Raw genomic sequence first — 7,366 nt, 5'->3', positions numbered from 1 at the left:
TCCTCCGCTGTAGAAGATTCATGATTTTATTGCACTTGCTGCGAAAACAGGAGAGATGGAAGCGCTGCTGTTGCTTTGTCAGCCCGCAGAAGCACAAGGCGATTGCCTAGGCAGAGCTGACAGCGGCTCGTAGCAGATGCTGAGCCAGAGAGTGACACCAGAGCAAGCAGAGACCAACACTCCCCCAGCACCCTGCCAGGGCCTGCCCGCCGCACGGGCTCTATCACCAGCCCTACATCTAACGGCCCTTGGTGGCCTCTTCTGGGTCTGCCCACACCCCTGGCGTCCCCAGCACCTGCTCCACAGCTCCACTGTGTGCTGCCTGGGTAAAGTGTTTCCCTTCATCGGCTTTAAATCTGGCGCCTGGTAATGTCATTCCATGCCCCCGCGCTCCGGTGATGTGGGACATACAGACCAGTCCCTTCCCAGCACCACCAATCACCCCACGGCCTTGAGCACACCCCCTTCAGCTGTACCTTTTGCAGGCTGGACCCCTACTGACGCAACCTCTCCCCTGACAAGTGGCCTCATGACCCCGCTCTGTCCCTCTCCCAGCACGGTGCAGAGACAGAACTGGAGCAGCTGAAGGCGTCCACCAGCACAGACCCACACTCTGCCTTCCTGATGCTCTCAGACGCATCCCCTGCACCGACGTGCAGGAGCTTTTCTTCACGGCCATGCCCACGCTCGGGGTACAGCCGCCTTGTCTGCGACTTCAGATTTGTACCTGCCACGGGCAGACTCTGCCAGTGCGTCAGACTTAATTCAACACCGTGTGTTTCGAGGATAAGTCAGCCCATCTTTACAGCAGGGGAAAGCTAGCACAAGCATTCCTCTGCCTCAAAATTACTGATTCCTCTCCCCACTGAGGTGGATTTTATATGAAGTTCTCCCTCTAATCCTGGAGAGCTGCTTTTATACACCTCCCTCTAGTTGGCTGCAAGTCTTAACCTCCCCCAACTGGTCTTGTTGATGGCCATCACCCAGTTACCCACAGTCTCCCGTGCCAGCTGCCAGCAGAGCCTTTCTGGCCGTTCCTCAGCACAGCTACACCATGCCTAGGTAAGACAAGGAGGGCTGCAGCCAGAGGGGAGCACACGCTCCACGGATGTGGAGAGGGCAGTTTGTCTGGATCGTTGGCTCTCCTGGGGCTGACAGTTTCCTGGCCAGTTGAGCTCACACGCTTACAGGAATCAGCCATGGTCACACATGGCTCATACCACGGCTGGACACCTTACCTGAGCCCAGAGACCCAATTTATCACAGGCACAGAGTAGAAATCTCTGCCTCCTCCAGCTTGCAAGCTGCGGAGACAGGACAGCCAGCAGCAACGTGCTTTTCCTGTTGCACACAGACATACAGACACTGCTTCGGGTCACTTCGGATTTCTGCATCACGGTCTGAATCCCAGCTTCCAGCTCAGCTCTTTCACCACCCTACCTTTATTGCTCTACCTTTAAATACTCAATAATAAATAAGCAGTGCTGCTGCTGCTCCGCCGCGGTGTCTCAGCTGCAGAAGGTCTCCTGCTGAACGGGGCACAATGGCCAGCACGGGAGGTTTTTCTTTGCCCTGTCCATGTGGCCAGATAAGCAGCGCCAAAGCTGTAAGAATTCACGGATTCCTGCTGCTCCCTCCCCCTTTTTTGAAGCAAATCACCCTTTTTTTGAAGCAAATCACCCTTTTTTTTGAAGCAAATCACCCTTTTTTTGAAGCAAATCACCCTTCACCACTCCACAAACACCGGGACTTCAAGCAGGGCCAAAGCAGCAGGAACAGATGAACTCTAAAGAAACAAAGCTCATGTTTTTATGCAAACAGCCACGGTAATAAAAAAGGAGGAAAATCCGTGATGTGAAACGACATGACAACTGCATATCCGTACTCTCCCAAGATCCCCCAAGGCAGCCCCTCCTCGCCAGAGGCTTCACCCAGTAAAGGATTGCCAGTGCCCATCCAAGCTCCCGCCTCTCACTGCACTCCCAGCTGGATGTCGGGAAGACCAAGGAGCCCGCAGCCCTGCGGCCCCCCGCTCCCCGAAACCCCCCCACCGAGGGAGCCCAGAAGGAGACGGCCCCGACCCTTTGCAGCAGCTCCGGGTGGTCGAAGCCGCTGGTTCCAGCGTGCCCGGTATGTGACAGCACGGGTTTGACGCACCCGTATTCTCAAACTGAAACTTCCGAAACGCAGCGAGCAGGGCTCCACGCGCAGGTTTCACACCCGGAGCTCACCTTGCAGGAAACATCACCCTCCCAGGCATCGACACCCCCTTATCTCCCTATTTCCTTCCTCCTCCTCAGCACCAAAAGCCCTCTCTCCCGCAGTCCTTTGCATCCCTCCTCGACATACGGATCCATTCAGCCCCGCCAGGCAACCGGAGCAAACACAGCGGGGGCCACAAAGCGCCGAAGCGAGAGCCGCACCAACGCGCCGGGACGGACGCTGCGCGCGCAGCCGCGTCCCGGTCCTTCTCTGCGATTCGGGGGTCTGCAGGCGGGGAGCCCGCGGGCCGGCGGCCTTCCTCTCGTCCCCTGCGGCACGCTACCAGCGCAGAGGGGTTTCGCAGCTACCGCGCGGCACCGAGATGCTTTCGGGCGGTATTAGATCCACCTAGGTCACCAACCCAGCGGAAGCTTTTTCTGCGATACACGCCAGTCTGCCAGAAAAACCCCAATTTTCCTCTAATATAAGCAAGCCTTTGACTTGAAAGTTAATTGATATTACTTATCCTAAAGTTTCTGCCAACGACGCTAACCAGCCTATAAATTAAAGAAGAATGGTTGCTTTAATGTTTCCGTACCATTTAGTGCTCGAGAGAGCAGAGGAGCATTCGCAAACCTCCTCGCAGAAACTTTACAAACGCTCGTCTCCCTCTCCCGCGACACTTCTATATTTAATTACAAAACCAGATTCCTACAAGACCAAACTCCGTGCCCCCCGCAGCCTTTCAAAGCAATAGTACTTTATTAATTGTCACACTAAAGCCGTTTCTGAGCGAAGCGTCGCCGCTCCAAGCCGGCCGGTTTGGAAGAGGAGAGGTTAACGCCTTCCCCAGCTGGACTGCGTGTGGTCCCACCACCTCCGGAGCCTCCGTCCCTGCCAGAGGAGGCACTTCCAAGCCTCCCTCCCTCCCGGGACCCAGCAGCCAACAGCACTTTAGTTTTAATAAATCCCCTCAAGTCCGCTCCAGGTCAAGTTCTTAAAAACACCTCATTTAGGGGACCCTGAGGAAGGCAGGAATTAAAGGGAAATAAAGCGGCCGGCAGCGCGACGAAGGCAACGCCACGCATCGGAGCGCTTAGTTATTCCCAGTTACTCATTTACCGCCACGGCCAGGACAACCACCCAACTCTCGTTGTTTTCACGTCTCTCTGCGGCGGAACCAGCGCGGCGCAACACGAGAGGCGGGAAACCAGCCCGGGCTCAGCCCGGCACCGTTCATTTCCCGGTGCTGCCGAGGCCGTGGCCGAGCCTCCGCCCGCGGGTTCTGCTCGGGGCTGCCGGCCCGGCCCCTCCCGCCAAACCCGCACCGACCTGCTCGCTCGGTCTTTTTTTTTTTTTCATTTTTGACCTTGTTTTTGCCTTTGTCTTTTTTTTTTTCCTTCCCCCCCCTCCTTTTTTTGCTTTCCCTTTTTTGCTTTTTTCCTCCTATTTTTTTTCTTTTCGCTTTTCTATCGTGTTTTTTTCTTTTCTTTTTTTCCTTTTCTTTTTTTCCTTTTTTTTGCTTTTTACTTTTTGATCGTTTTTTTTTTTGCTTTTTGCTTTCCTTTTATTATTTTTTCCTTTTTTTGCTTTTTGCTCTTCTGTTTTTGCTTTTTTTTGCTTTTCTTTTTCTCCTTTTTTGCTTTTTCTTTTTTCTTTCTTTTTTTGCTTTTCTTTTTATTTTTCCCTTTTCTTCCTTTTTATTTTTCCTTTTTTTTTGCTTTACTTATGTAACTTTTTTGCTTTTTCCTTTTCTCTCTCTTTTTTTCCCCTTTTTTGTCTCTTTATTTGCTTTTTTCTTTTTTTTTTTTTTTTTCCTCTTCCCCCCCTCGCTTTTATGTTTCAGCTTTTCTTCCCCCCGTTTCCGCCCCACCGCCCCGCCCCACCTGCGCTGGCGGTTCCCGGCCCCCCCCGCTGCGGCTCGGCCCCCCCGAGCTCGGCCCCGCTGTTGGGGGCGCGGGGGTGCCCCCGCCGCTGAGCCCCGGCCCCACTCACCTGCGGCGCCGGGTCCCTCCCTCCCTCCCGGCTCGCCCCCCCCGCGGCGCCGCCTCCCGCGCAGGGCCGGCCCCGGGCGGCTGCCACGTCTACCCGGGCAGCGCCGCGCCCCCGCCCCGCCGGGCCCTGCTGCCGCCGGGCCGGGGCTCAGCGGCGGGGAGCCCGTGTCCACCGGCGCGGCTGTACCCGCCCGGTCCGGGCTGCTCCCACCCGCGTTCGGGGACCGCGCCGGTTCCTTCTCCCCGCGGGGGCCGGCACCGGGCAGCCCCGCACACATCGCTGAGGGTGGGAGACCGAGCTAGAGCTGGGATCCTCAGGAGCCTGGCAAAAACCCCAACGAATAAACGGGATGGCAGGAGGAGGGAAAGCCGCCAGGTGCAGGGGAACGGGGCTCCGCCGCCACACGGGAGCGGCTGCAACCTGGATTCAACGCGGACTCACTTCAGCGTCACTTCCCTGTCGCGGGCTGCCAAGAAACCCGCTGACCCTGCGTAGGCAAAGCTCCATCCCAATTAAAGGCATGAATTTTGGACAGTCTTCGCGTAAATAGGATTAAATCTGAACCCAGACACCCTTCCTTAGAACCTGAACAGCAGTCGCTGACTTGGTTTACTTCCAAAATGAAGTCAGCCAGGATGAGTTAGGGCCATTTTCATTTCCAGTAAAGTATCCACACAAGACATCCATGCAATCTAGCGAACCCGCTTTGATTTTCCCGCACAGAGCATAACCAAGCCTTTACTCCTGGACAGAAACAGCAAGGACGAGGACGTGGCAGAAAAGGAAAGCAAAAGTTCAGAGGAGGCAGGCCACTCTTCCCAAAGGAGGATGAAGCCTAACGGAGGAAATCGGCAGATTTCCCTCCAAGACGCCCCATTCCTGGAGTATTTCGTCTCCTTTCAAAGAGGACAAGGACCAGGGAACAGGTTTGGCCAGATCCTCTCATCCCGTGGGCCCGCGCAAAATCTGAAATAAGGAACTTTGCTTTGTTGAGGAACTGGTGAAGAGTCACCGACTCGCTGAGGACCGCGTCCTGGGGCTCGCCTGCAGGCACATCTGCCCCTTGCAATGCTGAGCCAGGGCTGAAGAAGTTTTTGGGGCAGTTGCCACGGCAGAAATCCAGCCTCCCCAGGAAATCACGACTGCCGACACCCAGCAAAAGGCATTTTCAAGGACCACGCTGACACGTTAAAAATCACCAGGCGCTGCTGTTAAAAAGCACTTCCAGGGAGCACTCGGCGTTGGTCTCCACCTGCTCCTGTTGAAGTCATGGCAATTTTCAACCTTTCCCTTCTTGGCAGCGCTCCCTCGGTGGGGCCGCGTGCGTTCCTGGGGAGCACGCTGCTTTTCCACGCTCGGCACGTGAGCCAAACCCCAGGCGGACACACGCTGTCCCCGCTCCAAGGGCAGGCAGCAAGCAGCTTGCTTTCGTTAAAGACCAGGCTTGGCAAACAGTGAGGTAACCCGAAGGCGAGAGAAGCGGCTCCAACTCCGATGACTCCTAACCCTTAACGTGGTGATGCGGAACGGCGCGAATCCCCCCGGCGCGCGCTCGGGGTGGCTGCGTGACTCACAGCTGGCTCAGCCACCTGCGCGTTCACGCGAGCCTTCCTCCCCACCGCTCCGAGGTCTGCACCGCCTCCCAGCAAAACCATCGCAAACCATCTGAGAGAGTCTTCTGAAAGGCCTAATTAAAAATTTTTCTCTCCTTCTGCTGAATACCTTAGCTCTGCTTGGAGGAAAAGGAGGGGAAAAATACAACTGAAAGCTGAAATTATTTTATTGAAGTCCAATTCTTGGGTGCTTTCAGGGGTAGCAACAAACACTGTGAGTTCCAGAGGCCGGCAGGAACCCGTAACCCTCCCCCTCAAGCTATGCAGGTCCTCAGGACCGTCAGGTGGAGCAGCCAAAGCCTGGCACACCCGAGTATCAGACAGCACCAGCCGTGACTTGAGAAGACTTTTGACAGCTCGCATGGTGTCACTCAGTGGAAACTGCTCCCGCATCTGGAGCCAGGAGATGAATTTAAGAGAGCGAAGGGGGTGACAAAGGGCTACGTGGGATAAAACAGGTAAAGGGGAAAAATCCAGGGGTGTCAAAGATATGGACGTGGCCCCCAGCAGCGGGGGAAGCAGCAGCACAGAAGTCGGTCAGCAAGAGAAGACATGAATTCGAAATGCCCACAGGTCTGGGCTATCCTGGGCCACGTGGCAGGGACCGATCCCCAGCAGAACGGGTGTTCATGGCCACGTACCCCATCATGGTCATCTTCGGTTGCCAGGTGTACCTGTCTTTGCTAACACAGCAACGCACAAGCTGATTTCCGTGTACACACACAGCACGAACTGTGAATAAACGACACGATTTGGCTAATCACATCGCTTAATGACCTAAGGACAAACCCTAGATCAACTGTAAAACAGGCTGCTACACGTGAAGAGTATGCTCCGAGCCCAGACGAAGAGCCAGCCTTTTTCTATCCGAGTTCACTCATAGCTGTAAACTGTAAAATACTTCGCGTTTAAAACGCGTTTTACCTGATTTTGTTCAGCATGCGTACACAGCAGTTATCAATACCGTACCTGAGCATCACGACAACCAACATTCTCGTTTCGATTCCTTACAACGGGCTTTCAGGTGACACAGAGTGACTCTGTGAGAGCCAAAGCACGTCTCTGTACTCGACGGCGGACCCGCGCCGTCCTTACGGCTCAGTTTCAAGTAGCTGCAACCTCCACCGCCCCAGCTACGCCTCTGACTAGGGGACTGGTCATCCCGCTTACTTCGATTTGACACTTTCCTTTAAGCTAACAAATGCCATCCTAAGGAAAATCCTCCTCTCTGACTCCTGCTTTGGAGGAAAAGAGCGCTTTGGCACACTGGTATCCTTGTCCTCGCTTATCCGTCCTTCCAAGCTGCAACCTTCTGAGGCTGTTCTGATCTGTCTATAATTAGCTACACAGCAAAGACGACTTCAGGAACTGGCAAGACAAATGGAAGAAAACACAGGACTTGAGAGAAAACAAACAAGCCATCCTTCGAGCTTCCGACGACATCCTCCGCTTTGTTCTCGCGCATCACTGCACGGCCCAGATTACCTTGCAGTTACCCTGAACGCATTCCCGGCGCTCGTCGTCGTCGCTTTATCATCTCTCGTGACTCAGTTTAT

Source organism: Opisthocomus hoazin, chromosome 9 (assembly GCF_030867145.1).
Source record: "Opisthocomus hoazin isolate bOpiHoa1 chromosome 9, bOpiHoa1.hap1, whole genome shotgun sequence".
Taxonomy (NCBI): domain Eukaryota; kingdom Metazoa; phylum Chordata; class Aves; order Opisthocomiformes; family Opisthocomidae; genus Opisthocomus; species Opisthocomus hoazin.
Note: the sequence above shows the minus strand (reverse complement) of the source record.